Consider the following 14,266-nt stretch of genomic DNA (forward strand, 5'->3'; position numbering starts at 1 on the left):
TGATTTCCCTCTGTGTTACCCTCAGGGAAATAAAATATGTTCCTTCTGTAGCTAGCAAGGGACTCCACAATCATTCAGAAGACATGGAAAGGATCTCAAATTGCAAATGGAGACATGCAGTTCTGTTTCCTGGCCGCCCAAGCCCGAATAATCTATATTAATTACGACACTGTTTGGCCAACGGCTCAGGCACATTCCTAGCTAGCTCTTATTACTTAAATTAACCCGTCTCTATTAGTCTGTGTAGCAAAACAAGGCTGTGCCTTGCTGGTAAGTTTCTAGCATCTTTCTCCTTTGGCAGCTATGTGGCATCTGCATGACTCCGCCTTCTTTCTCCCTCTAACTCTGTTTAGATATCCTGCCTAATTATATTCTGTCCTGCTACAGGCCAAAGCAGCTTCTTTATTAACCAATGCTAATGAAACATATTCCCAGCACACAGAGGAACATCCCACATCATCCTAAGGACCAAGAATGGGGGTCAATCATACACATGGCCTGCCAAGAACCCATCCTGTAGATGGCAGCCATTGTTCTGCTGCCTTTATACTTCTTAAAAGTATGGAATTGGGGAGTCAGATTATACCTCTGGGGCATTTGTGCTTTACTTGGACACACAAATTGGGACAATATAACCTGCAGTTTCCTATTTTAAGCCTCCTCTGGAGTAATACTCAACTATATATTGAAGAAATCAGTTAATAGCAATCCATTCCACAATATTCCAAACAATCAACCTGCCTATGCTCTTATGAAGCCAGGCCACATCAGAGCAGAGGATTTGCTAAGAGAAGGCTTGGTCACCCTGTTGGTCCTCTCTCTGGAATGCTCACCTTAAAGAGTGAAACATAAAACTGCTAACCTAATCAAAATGTCAAAATTGCTCTCGATAAAGGCAGCATCTTTGAGACCGAGACTGGTCTAGAGGTGATTTCATACCCAAAGTTGGTTTGTAAGATGGTTTGAGAATAAATTTCCCAATCGCTATCTTGTTATCAGGAAAAGGAGGTTTCCAGGCCACCACATACTGTGTTTATAGAATACCATTAGCAATGCTACTTTAACCAGGCATCATCTCTAACTGTGAAGGACAGAAGAGATACATTTGGATACAAACTATTTCCTTCTTCCTCAATGACTCTTTACCAGTCCTGGGAAGGACGACAATGGAAATGAAGATTGATTCCTTCAGTAAGGGTGGAGAGTTTTTATGTTTCTACATTTGGATAGGGTAAGAAACACTTGATATAAAATATTGACACTCTGTCCTGAGGACTGTAGGCATTTGGGTAGGTTGGTAGAAGTAAAGGGACAAATTGAGTACTAAAGTCACTTTAATATGTAGAGAAGAGCCTGGAAAAATTTAAATGTGGTCCTAAAGAAGTGGAGGAGATGACCTTTTCTTTAGATGGGGGACAAGAAAATATGTGTCCAGAATATTGTATCTATATATATTGTAATAATATAAATCATATGCACAACTGGGAGTGTCTCTTAGAACCAAAGCACAAGGAGATGACTCTTGTAAAACTTCCTCTCAGAAGCAGAGGGTTCCATGGGTCTAAGCACTTCCTTTAGTGTTAGTCCAAGGTCAGACCACATGTGGGAGAAGAGTAAGGACTGGTTGACACAAAGCTGAGGGATGCTTCATGACAATAGCCAACATCATTAAGGTTTAAAGCATAGGATGTTAACTATTTGGAAAACAAAATAAAAAGAAAGACATGAATAATTTTGATATTTTGTGTGTATTTATGTGTGTGTATGTCTAAGGGTGTGTGTGTATGGGTGTGTATGTGTATGGGTGCGGGTGTATGTATGTATGTGTATTGTGTGTGTATATGGTGGTGTGTGTAAATGGTGGTTTATGTGTGTCAATGTATATGCATTTGAGTGTATGTGTGTGTATGTACGTGAGTGTATGTGTATTAAGTGTATCTGTATGTTGTATGTGTGCATGTGTATGTATTTGAATGCACGTGTATGCATGTAAGTGTCTCTGTGTGTGTGTTTATGTAGGTATATGCATACCTCACTGTGTGTTTGGTAATGAGAGGATAACCTTGGGTATCAGTCCTCACCTTCCACATTGATTGAGACAGGATCTCTTCTTTCATTTGTCAGTGCATGGGTTAGCTGTCCCACAATATTACAGCGATTCTCCCATCTCTGCCTCCCATACTGCCAGAGGAGCACTAAGACATGTACTACCATGTCTCGTTTTCATGTGGGTTAATGGGGATTTGAACTCAGTTCCTCATGCATGCACAGTAAGCATTTTAACTCACTGAGTCATCTCTCCAGCCCTAGTGAATGAATGATTAGTTCTTATACTTCAAATGATTGAGTCATTGTTGTCCATGTGTATTCTCTTAATGACTACAGCATCAGACAAGTACAAACAAAAACAAAAACTGCAGAGAGAAGTCATTCAGTAAAGGTCACAGAGTGGTAGAACTGAGATTTGAGCTCAGGCACTTGTACTCCAGAATAGGATGCCCGCAAAGGCTAAGGATCAAACAGAGGCTCTCATACATGTCAAGCAAGCCTTCTGCCACTGGAATATACTCTGGCCTTAAAGCATGTATCGTTAATCAGCCAAATCCCTGAAAACATAACTGCCTCCAGGCCAGCTTGGATTTGTAGACTAAACGATGCTCCAGGCTTTTGTGTTCAGCCTCTGTGGTGGTTTGAAGGAGAATAGCTCTCAGAGGTTCGCATATTTGAGTACTTGGTGCCCAGTTGATAGGACTGTTTGGGAAAGATTAGAAAGTGTGGTCTTTTGCGGGGAAGAATGTCACTGGGGATTAAAGACTTGAGCCCTTCCCAGTGTTTTTCATTCTGCGTCATTGCTGTGTCTCAGTAGGGGAGCTCTCAGCTACTGCTCCAGTGGGACGCCTGCCTGCCTGTTGCCATGCTCCACACAATGATGGTTATGGACCCTAAACCTCTGAAACCATAAGCCCAAATAAACTCTTTCTTCTCTAAGCTGCTTTCATCATGGTGACTTATCACAGCAATACAAAAGGAAGTAGGACAACCTCATTATTCAACAAATTTGGTACAAGGTAGTGAAACTGGGAGAGGATGGATGCATGGATTTAATGAGAGCAAACTTCACTGAAATGGTTCCCCTCTTGATAGTTAACTCACTATCACTGTTTGTATTAGAATCTTTCCATTTCTACATCTATGGTATCTTTATACATGTACAATGAGAAGGTTATGGCTACTGTGGGATTGAATTTTTAAGAATCAATTTGTTTGTGAATGATATTTAGCTTCTTGGGTCAAAAAGCTGTATCAATGAAAACACAAAAGAAAGATTCTGCCATTGCACCAGTAAATACCGGAAAAGAGAGGATCATGCCAGCACTCAGAATCATGGAGAGCAAAGAGTAAATGCATTTAAATTAGTAAAGCAAATACATTAATGGAAAATGATTTTCATACAGAGAAAACATATTAATACACAACAAAATTAATACAGATTTTAAGAGAACATAGAATTTCTTGCCTTGAAGCACAATGAAATCACCTTTAACTATTTTTTATTTTGGAAAATGCCTTGCAGTAAATTATACTTAGAACCTGAATGTCTACGTGCAGGAGACAAACAATTTCATTGATGAAACCAGATGCTTAAAGAAACTGGACTGCAGTGGTAAAGGAGGCAGCAGACCTTCTCACAAATAGGATCAAGATGTGCACAGCATGTTAGCAGATCCTGCATCTGCTCACAAGCAGAGGCTGATAGCAAATCATGCTCCACATCGTACAACACGTCAGGCAAACACATTAAGTACATGTGCAGTCAGAAATCGTATGTCCTTCCCTTTAAATGCTACCTTTAAATCTGTCCAATGACACCTCAATGACTGAAAAACAAACTTTCCCATCTCATGTTCAGACAGGCTAAAGGCATCTAGAGGCCTCATATTCACCTTCATTGTTCAAAGTCTTCCAACTGCTTCCAAAATAAGCTTCATCCTCCAAATCCCCTGTCCTATAATATCTCTAAGTTCCCATCTGTTATGGTATCCTTTCCTTATTATCTGATGAGCTTCAATTCCTCAAGTTAGACTCTATCAGTGAGCCAAAGAAGACTATGACTGTTCAGTTGTTTTACTCCCTCCTCACGGTGGCAGGTAGGGGAAGCACTTTTCAGTCTGGAGCAAGAAGCTTCCACATTATGCTAGCATAATATATGAATGAGGTATGAATACATAGGATGCCATGTTTTAAGTTGGGGAAGAACTGTCTGGAGAATAGCGTATGGATACTCTGATTGGTTAATCTTGACTAAAGAACTGGTTTTGAAGTGTCCAGGGTATGGTAAGTGAAGTAGAAGTGTCTGTTAAAAGTACTAAGTAAGAGCTGGAGAGATGAGTTAGCAGTTAAGAGCACCTGACTACTCAGTCATGAGGCTCAGAGTTGGGATCTCAACACCCACATTAAGTGCCTCACGACTACCTGTAACTGTAGCTCCGGGAGATTTGACATCCTCTGCACAGAGGTGCATATTCTCCAACACACACACACATAATACATCATTTTTAAAAATTCTAAAAATGTAAATGTATATTTAACTGAAGCCACTACTTAAAAAAATGTTAAGGTAGGAATGACTGATATGTTCAATGTGCCAGAGGGTGTTTACCATCTGCTAAAGGATCTTGATGGCATGAATGAATCTCTAGCTGAATAAATCGTCACTTCTTTTCTCATAATTAATTCATGTTAGCCAGATCCCTTAGTAGATGTATAAATCAACAATCAAATTCTAGCTGGTTGGTGCCAGCCACCACCAAAGAAGCAAATAAAACATTCTGCTCTTTGCCTGTGCTTTGGCCTCACTCAAACATCAAGTGCAACATAGCAAGGAGCAATTTTATCAAAATATTTAAGAGCTGAGAATCATTACGTAATGCTCGTCTATTTGAAAAGTTGTATATTTAATTTTCTCAATCTGTATTGTACCGATTGTCAAAATTAGATCCAAAGCAAGACTGAGATAGAAACATGAGTTACTTGAAGAACTTTCCAACGCAATCTTAAATCCATCAGGAATCAACCCCCCCCCCCCATTTTCAGTGTTTTTAATTATTTACTTATGTGTGATATTTGGGGGGAAATACTACTTATTGCAAAGAATTTGGCATTGTGTATGAATTCTGTGCATAGATTGCCTGCTGCTGAGTCACGAGGAGGCTCTGGGGAGAACTGGATGGCACTGAGTTTGATCCGAGAAGACAGATCATATTTTAAAGGAATTCTCCCAGCAGTTCAGCTCCGCAACAGAATCTGCTGTTTTGGCTTCCGAACTTTTCGGTTGCTGGTGCTCCGAGACTTTAGGAATGGATAGAAACTCAGAGAATGGGTTCACATGGAAGGACTGTGTCCGACTGCAGGCTCGTGGGAAGACATCTGTCCGCCATTTCTTGGATGCTTTTTCATTTTTTAAACTCCCCAGAATAAATTCTGTTCAGTTCCTTACATTGGAACACCACAGATTTACAGTTTAGCCAAGGAAGCAATTCCATCTCATCTCCTTACGTGTGGGGCAGGGGAAAAGTACAACCTAGATAATGGACAAGCAGGCTGTCAAGCCTTGAATCCAGCCTTCCTCCTGCACCACGGTAGCCTCCTGGAGTTGCTACCAATTAAGAGGACCCACTTTCTAAAGAGGTCGTCGATGATGGCACCCATTATCTATGCTGAGCTTTTGTGTTCTCGGCGTCCCACAGGTGCAGAGAAACCCTGCTAACTGGAGTAAGACGCCTTCCGACTTGCTTTTGCCTCACTGAAAGTCTTGTTATTTAGGAGTTAATTGTGCAGTCTGCAACGTGTCTCTGCTCCAGGAACTTGCTGCCTGCTCTCCGATCATTTGCCTGCCTGTTGTTTCTCTCAGCAAATGGAGGTCAATGACGGTAATCATCAGACTCTAGGCAGCTTCTTCTCCACTAGCTAGCGCCGGCAGTGCGATCTCTGATCAGGACAGGCTTCCGCACTTGGTTACCAAGGACCTGGGAATCTGGGGATTATACAAGAATTTCATTATTGGCATCTTTTCCACCCACTATTACCTATAATAGCTGATGACTTACAGCCCGAGTGCGGTTGCAAATTTGTAGATGGGTCCTATGCCCTAAAGACATGAGCAGAGTCACCTCATCTTATATCCAGAGCAAAGAACTATGAGCTTTAGAATACAAAAATAAAGGCAACTCTGTATGGCCAGGTGGGGCCATACAGAAGTCTGACACTGTAGAAAGGTCTTTCTCTGGATAATAATCTTAAAGGTTCTTGTATGTTAGACTTAGAAACACTTGGTTACTTTGGAATCACCCAGAGGAGTAGCGGCTCCTCAGAGCATACTGTTCTGTGAGCTTTTATGCAGGACAGTGTGGTTCTATGAGGAAATAATTCCCTCCTCATTTATCTTTCTTTTCATTTCAATTTTAATACATCAAGTTATCTGAAACACCTGTATAGATACTTCCACTAAGATGTTTTTCATTAGGATCTGGTGGATGAGAGAATTCATTCTCTCCGGGGAACTTTATAAACTACAGGGCTGTTTTTAGCTTCAAAGTCCAGAATTATTTATAATAAATTGAATAAAGGCTTCCAATGGAACACACCTGATTAAGTTCTACAGTTCTCCAACATTCCATACGTAGGAGAAAAATAAGTGGGCCAACTTGAAGTATCTACTTGAAACTATGTTAAATCTATTCATTATTGCATTTATTTATATTTGTATAAAAAGGGCTATCTGTTTTGTTTAAAGATTTGAAATTTGGTATCTTTGCGAATATTTGAACTATTTGCCCACAGAATTTTCATCTTGATTTAAAAAGTCAAAATAACTTCTTCTGTGGCATCTTAACCCCTTTCGTTCATGCATCAAAAGCTCACACGTTTATTTCCCACTATCCAGAGATGACTTCAGAGTCATAGTACAAACACACAGTATCATGAAAAAATAAACTAGAGGGTTTTGTTTTTGTTTTTAAGAACAGCAAATTGCTTTTGCTTGCTGTTTGAGTTTCTCTTGACCATCTGCTTGATATTCCTTAGGTCCACTCCATGTATTTGAGCTCTTGCTACAATGCAAGAGCTAGACTTTCAGATGGGTTTGTACCTGATATTATTGGAAATGATAGTCACCAAAACAAGTCCTTCAGTCCACAGTTCTCTGTTATAAACCCCATCATCTCACCTGAGAATGAAAGTCATATTTTGGTTATGATTACTTCCCTCACACATGCCTAAACACCTGGAGACTCTTTTAATTGCTCTTCAGTTTTGAAAAGCCCATGTGTGTGCCCATATTGGTTAATAAGCTGGAAAACAGCTCAGGGGTGGTGCAATGAGAGATGGGAGTCTATGGAAGTTGGTCACAATGGTGGACACCCATCCATCACAGCACTGCCCGGAAACACACAGTCTAGTCTGCTAATGTGTACACCAGGTTCCACAAAGCTTCCTGTTCCATCTTCTCCTGAGGCCGCATTGTTAAAGAATTGACTTGCATAATCTGTTTTTAAGAATCAATATTTCTTTTCCTATTTCCCTCTGCTCAGATATAATGTGATTTGAACTAAGAGTGGTTGTGCTTTGGGAAAATATCCAGTCACCCTTCCTCCACATGGCACACTATTTTCCCTTCTGCTGGACAGAGACACAGTTGCCAGAGCTGTCACTCTGGGAAGCCCAAATTCTCCTGTGTCCCATCTTCGGGGAGAGCAACTACGCTGTGATCTCAGCTGAACTCGATTTGCTGTAATAGCCAAATGTCCCAATTACTCTCAGCTCTCTCAGAAAGTTATTTTTAGGAGAAGGTAGGATTCTGCGGGTAAGTAAGACCTATTCCAAATATTTACATCTTCTACTTAAAGAAATACTGATGAAATACAGAGGGTGTCCCACTGTATGTAATAATAAGGTAATAATAACAGTCACGAGGGTGTTTTTGTGAGGTATTCTTGCTCTAATTTCTCCTCAGGGGAGGGAACATACACTTAAAAATATCCATATTGAGTGGCCAGGTGACAGTTGCTCATAGTCACCCACGTTAGATGGGCTGAGATTTAATAAGGCAAGCAATCAGAGGTGAGATCGCATGGCTAAAGGGCTGTGTCTGTCCGGAATAATCAATGATTTTGACTAAGGCACAAACCAGAAAAAAATTGTCACATTTAGAACTTCAAGTAATAAAATCTATTACAATCAAATACAAGCTCTCATCTCTTAAAACTGCACACAATTTGCATACACAGATTTTTTTGTGAATGTATGTATTTAAGAATGGTGAAAAATTCATTAAAAACATGAAATATGTGATCAATTTGGGAATGAATATCACAGTATTTTAAAGAGATTTTTCCTTCGTAGGGCAACTCAAATATATCTTAACTGTCTTTCCTCTAGTTATAAGCCAGACTCCCCATTGAAAAGCAGTATGTTATGAAATAATTTGCATTTGAGTCAGGTATAGGGTTGATTTGGACGCCTTATCTATTTGTTTCCTGGAGGATTTCCCTTCAGGCAAACCAGACAGAAGCAGCAACAATAATCTTATTTACAAGGAGGCCAGGAGGGCAGAGGGTTGGAGGCCCCAAGGGCTGGAGCTCAATAAGGTCCCTGTCATTCTGAGACCGAGGGGTTACCCCAGCCCAGGTGAATAATGACCGAGAACACTCTGTGACTGGTGACAATACTGTTTGGGGGGCTAATTGATGTCCTTCTGTTCCAAGTGACTAATGTTCTTCTTGCAGTGGCAAGAGTAATGTCATCAAAAGGGAAAATAAGTGGCTAGCTAAGAAGAAATAAAGAGAAGGAAGCCTTACTGCCACTCCTGGGATCTCTGCTTTGCCTTGCAGGAAGGAAAAACTTCTTTGTATATGTGTGGTGTTCTGTAAGAATGCCTTGGAATTAGCACAACTTTTGGCATTGTGGCTAGATACCGTGAATCTGCTGAAATGGATGTAAATTGCAATGGGTCCATCAAGAAGAATGAATCCTCTCAGCACGAAGGCCCTGATGAAATGTCCTGACTAACGGAACTGTGTGTCACTGGACGCATTATATCAGCTTACATCTCTTGCTGCTGTCCCATCCAGCCTTGTTTCTCTTCCTGCCATTTCCTAGCACGCCCATACCCATCTCCCCCTTCCAAGGCTGGCGTGCTCATTCTTCATCCCTCTGTGCCAGCATCACCCTTGCCTACTCCTGTTGCTCTTATCGTGTCTTAGACGGTGCTGTATTGAGGTGGTCTTAGTAAAGTGGTCTCCTTTTTACCAGATATCAAGCAATTTGATGCTTTACCATGGTAGATCATAAACATTGCTTGGATTAAATAAAATAAGTGTGCAGCTCTTTTAATGGAACCTGACTGGCTCGTCACTCAGTAATCTGGTAAGCCAAGAGCATGTCAAGGTATGACATATACTAGTTGCAGATAATTGTCAAATAGGAATGATAATAGTTCATAGGGTGACTGAGAGGATGAAATGAGATAATGCATGTTATAATTAATGAGCTCAGTTTTACCCACTGTTATCAGCGCCAGGTACAAGGTAGGTTCCTAAGTTGTTTATGTGGTTACCACAGTCCTAAGGAGTTACATTTCATTGGCTAGCATAGACTACGTTTTCTAGATACTTGCGTACAGTTCAAAATTGAACGTTCATTTCTTTAAGTGAATTGAAGTGAAATAGTCCTGCCGTGAGTAAGGGAAGACTGGAAATGCAGCTCCTCTAGGCGGGAGTGGGATGTGCTGTATGTAGTGCAGTAAATTAAACTTGCCTTCAGCTGCTCTGTCTCCTCACCAAGGTGAGCCATGCTTATGTTACATAGGCAACAAAGAGCACAGATTTAATTTATTTGACACCCAGAATAGGTTTAATAAAGCTTGTGAATTGTTGTTTGAAAAATGAAGGAAAGAAGCTCCTAATAACTGGCTAGACTCACTCACCACTCTTTAGCTCCTGGTTTGCTGCAAGTTGGTGTGGATAAGGGATCCAAAATTTAGAGCCCAAGGGCATAGGTCTCCACTCAAGAAACGCAGCTTCCTACCAATACATGTTACTGGACCTCTTTAAGCCTCTAGAAGTATGGAAAAATACATAACTAGAACGTTGATGACTTTACTTTCTGATAGTTAATCTTGTGAATTTGACAGGATTTAGAACCACGTGAGAGCAAACCTCTGCATGTGGGGATTTTTGGGTCCTTCAAGGTTGGGAGAGCGATCCTAAATGTGGGTGGTACCACAGCATGGTAGGGACCGAATAAGGAGGCAGCATGCTGGCTGAAGACCAATGTTCACCAATCTTTGCCTCCTGACTGTGGGTGCTATGTGGCCAGCTACCTCACTCTCTTGCCACCGTGTTTTCCCCTCGATGATGAATGGTATGCCTGACCTGGGAGGCAAAAGAAAACTCTCCTTTCTTTGATTGCTTTGGTCAAGCATTTGATTACAGCAAAAAGAAAAGTAGCTCTCTAGTGCACCCGGCATGCTGCTATGCACAAATGTTTTCCATCCGTGCCTGTGAGATGTGAGAATTTTAATAAATACATATGTAAAGCTTTAACTAAAATCGTGTCTGTGATGGAAACACTGCTGTAAACAAAGTAACATGGGCTTTGTTATCAGAGGAACCTTGATTCTAACCTTAGCCCTATGACCCCAGTAGGCTTTCTTTTCATCATGAAGTGGTGGTATACACATCACAGAGGAGACAAGAAGATAACATAATATGTGGAAGTGATACCACGGTACCTGCCATTCTGGACATAGTAGACACCGATGATTCATTTCTGACCATTAGCCCAAGAACTGGTGTGAACCTATGTGGCCGTGCAGGCTTGTAATCCCAGCACTTTGGAAGCTGAGACGGGAGGAATGTAAATTTGAATCCAGCCTGGACTATGAAGTGAGAGCCTATTTCAGAAACAATGAGGAAAGAGAGGAAGACAGGAGGGAAAGAAAGAGAGAGGGAGATGTGTAGAAGTTAATTGAATAGGATAACACAAAAATAATTCCAACATGAATTGGTTCTAATGGACTACATTGGTGTGTCTGTTTCAACACAACCTTCCACATAAATTTCAATACAGGGAACAACACATATGGAGAGGACCAATTGGTTTGAGATTTGGAAATACTCTTTGAAAATACTAAAATACGTTCTTCCTTCGAAGTCCTAATAAAAGTTAATATTAAGAATAATGTATTTTTGTCAGAGCATTAAGCTTTCGCATTATAGAAGAGGCAGATTAATTCAGGTTAGTTATTATAAACAAAGATAATCTAGTTTCAAATAGTCACAAGTTCATTATTTCAAACATTTTAAAGCTTTTCTCAAAATTGATTGCACGCTCTTGTTTCCAATGGTTAAACTTCCTTGCCTTTTTAATACTAATCCAATAGAAATTTGGTTTTTGCAAGCTGTTGAAAGACATGCATCCCTTTCATGGGCTCCAGGTCTATGGTTATGTGCTCTTGAAGAGTTATGTCTAGGTATGTATGTCAAATTTTAACTTACATATTGCAATTGCTTGCTTTAATAAATTACAAAATCATTAGACTCCTTAATTAAGCCGTACTTTAATGGTACAGTGGCCACCTCTGCCTTACTGGGCAGTGGTAGAATTTTTTGCTTTATCTTTCCTGTGTTAAAAGATGAATAAATTAATCCAGGACACCCCCATTTTCAAATAAATCCATGACTTCTTTTGGGGAACAAATCAATTTTTCAGTAATCTTAAAATATGACCCCCCCACAATGCTTTACCATTAGACTTTGATACAAGGAGGAATTCAGAGGCCTTTTATGTTTTTCATGATAATCTAGAATTTTTATTTGATTCCAGGTAATTTTAGACAATAGACATGATGAACTGTTTTCTTTTGAATAAATAACAATTAAATTACATCAATGAAATAAAATATACTGTAGGCTTAATACATTGTAAATATTACAGAAGTACTACTTTGCTATAGTAATTTAATGACTGAAGCTACATTTAAATAACAATCTTACCAGTACTTGTATACAAAATATTATACAGATTACTGACAAAGACATCACAGCAGTTTCAAGGATGCTACCAGCTTAACAAACATCTAACAGTACAATGCACTTTAAGAGGAAAAGGATGTACCATTTACAGAGACAATAGGGAGATACATTTTCCACTTGAAACACTGGAAATGAGAATCAAGATAATCTGTATCTCGTTTCCTATTTTTACAAGAAAAGATTTTCTCCCTTGGGGACTCTGATCCCCAGGACCTAGAGTTTAGTAAGTTTCCACAAAGAAAGCTTTTTCAAGATACCACAGCAATGGAAAGAAACTCTGTCATCTGAAAACCACGGCTTCAACACCTGACTGCTTTGTAAAACCTATGTACATACATTCAGTCCAAATCAGTAGATAGAATGTTTTTTTTCTTTTTGTATATTACAATAGGTGCGTTAACGTTTTATCAGAAGGCCAGCGCCAAGCGATTGTGAATGGCCACTTAGGAGATCTTAAAATATTATACAAACATACAGTTAAGAGGATGAGAAATCTAATTTTTTTCGCATGACGTTAGTGATCTTGGTTATGGATATGAAATGGCGGAAATTAATGAATGGAACAGTAACCAGAGACCTAGTCCTCATCTGGTAGTTAAGCCTATTTCCTGCAGAGTGGGATTAGGCAACAAAAGTTTTTTTTTTGACATTTGATACCAGCTAAGCCTGACAGTCAGTATCAGGGAGCTTGGGAGTCACCTGTCACAGGCAAATGTCCAAGCTGCCCAGATTCATGCTTCTTTTACACAGGTTTAATACATAGTGGAAAACAGGGGTCCTTGGCGATAGCTTTTCTTGTTTAAATGATGCTATTAGTTCAGGACTCAGTCTTTATTCTGGAGAAGTCCATCAGTTAGGGAGTTGACTCCCTTTGAAAGTGAGAGGAAAGGCAGAACGCATGATCAGGATGAATGTCAGAGGAAAGCAGATAACCCTGATGCCAGAGCATATAAGCGATTCAACTGAAATTAATGAATCTAATTAAGGGGCTGGTAAATGAATGATTCTAATGAATGTAATTCTAATGACTGTATCCACTAGGGAGAATGTTTTGGTCGCTAGAGTTAGGAAATGATAGAGGAAACACCAAAGTGGATCCAACTAATTTGAAGTATTTTTTTAAATGAAGGTAGTTTAATGCGCACATGATGATAGTTCACAGATATTTCTTAGAGTATCAATAAGCACCAAGTTTAGTGCTATCAGCCCCATTGTCCCTTAGCTTATTATATACGAGTTAGGTCTTAAAAGTTCAATACACTATAAAATCTACCACTAAAAATGGCATTTGCACGAACACAGTTTTAAAAGTGAATCTTGGAATTTTTTTTAATACCTATACTCAGAATTTCTACCAGGTCTTTGTATCTATGAGAAGAGGCCGTAATGCCTGAAGACATGAAGATTGATATTCAGGTTGATGTAGGACAAGTCTGGCAATTCCTAGCCCCTGGTGATAGTCTGTCAATACTCTTCTCTATGGAGTTACTAATCCTCCTGAATCCTCATCTGTGCGCACAGAAGGAAATCAAGAGGCTCAGAAGGCAAATACATCCCAGTCTGATCCTCAGGTCACATCTGTCTTACTATCGATTACAAGAAGGGGTACTGCCCCTTGAGGCTGGAAACCCCAAACACTAGAAATCACAGGAAGATGCTAGTTCTCTGCTTCATGCTATGGCGTCTTTCAGGACTGGTGAGAATCTATACAAGGAGGAGAGACTCTAAGTAGAACTTATCAGGACCAAATGGCTTTTTCAAAGCAATAACTCTCCTTACTGGAAAAGGGCCCAATTCTGAGCACCTCAGCAGAGGAGCCAATCAGAAGCTAGCCACCCTCATTTCTATGCTTTTCGGCAAGTGGAAGCACTGACTATTCCTTACGCAAAAGGCTGACCTAAACGAAGCCAGGCACAGGGCTGTCGCAAGATGTTTGCTACCCTTTTGCCAGACCACCAACCTTCTCACCCTCTGAAATCTAATGGCCTGGACCGGGTAACGGGCACGCTGTGTGCAGTTCTGCTTAGCCTGGGAACTCACTGCCGCATGCTCCACTGATGCTTGTTCCTCTTCGGAGTTTTGTAAAGTCTTAGAACCACCTTCCTTTTATTGATTTTCACTTCCATGAACTTGGCCCTACTAGGTGCTCACCATCCCCCACACTCGCATGTCCC

Source organism: Microtus oregoni, unplaced genomic scaffold (assembly GCF_018167655.1).
Source record: "Microtus oregoni isolate MIOR12 unplaced genomic scaffold, Mior012 000017F_ref0000208, whole genome shotgun sequence".
Lineage (NCBI taxonomy): Eukaryota > Metazoa > Chordata > Mammalia > Rodentia > Cricetidae > Microtus > Microtus oregoni.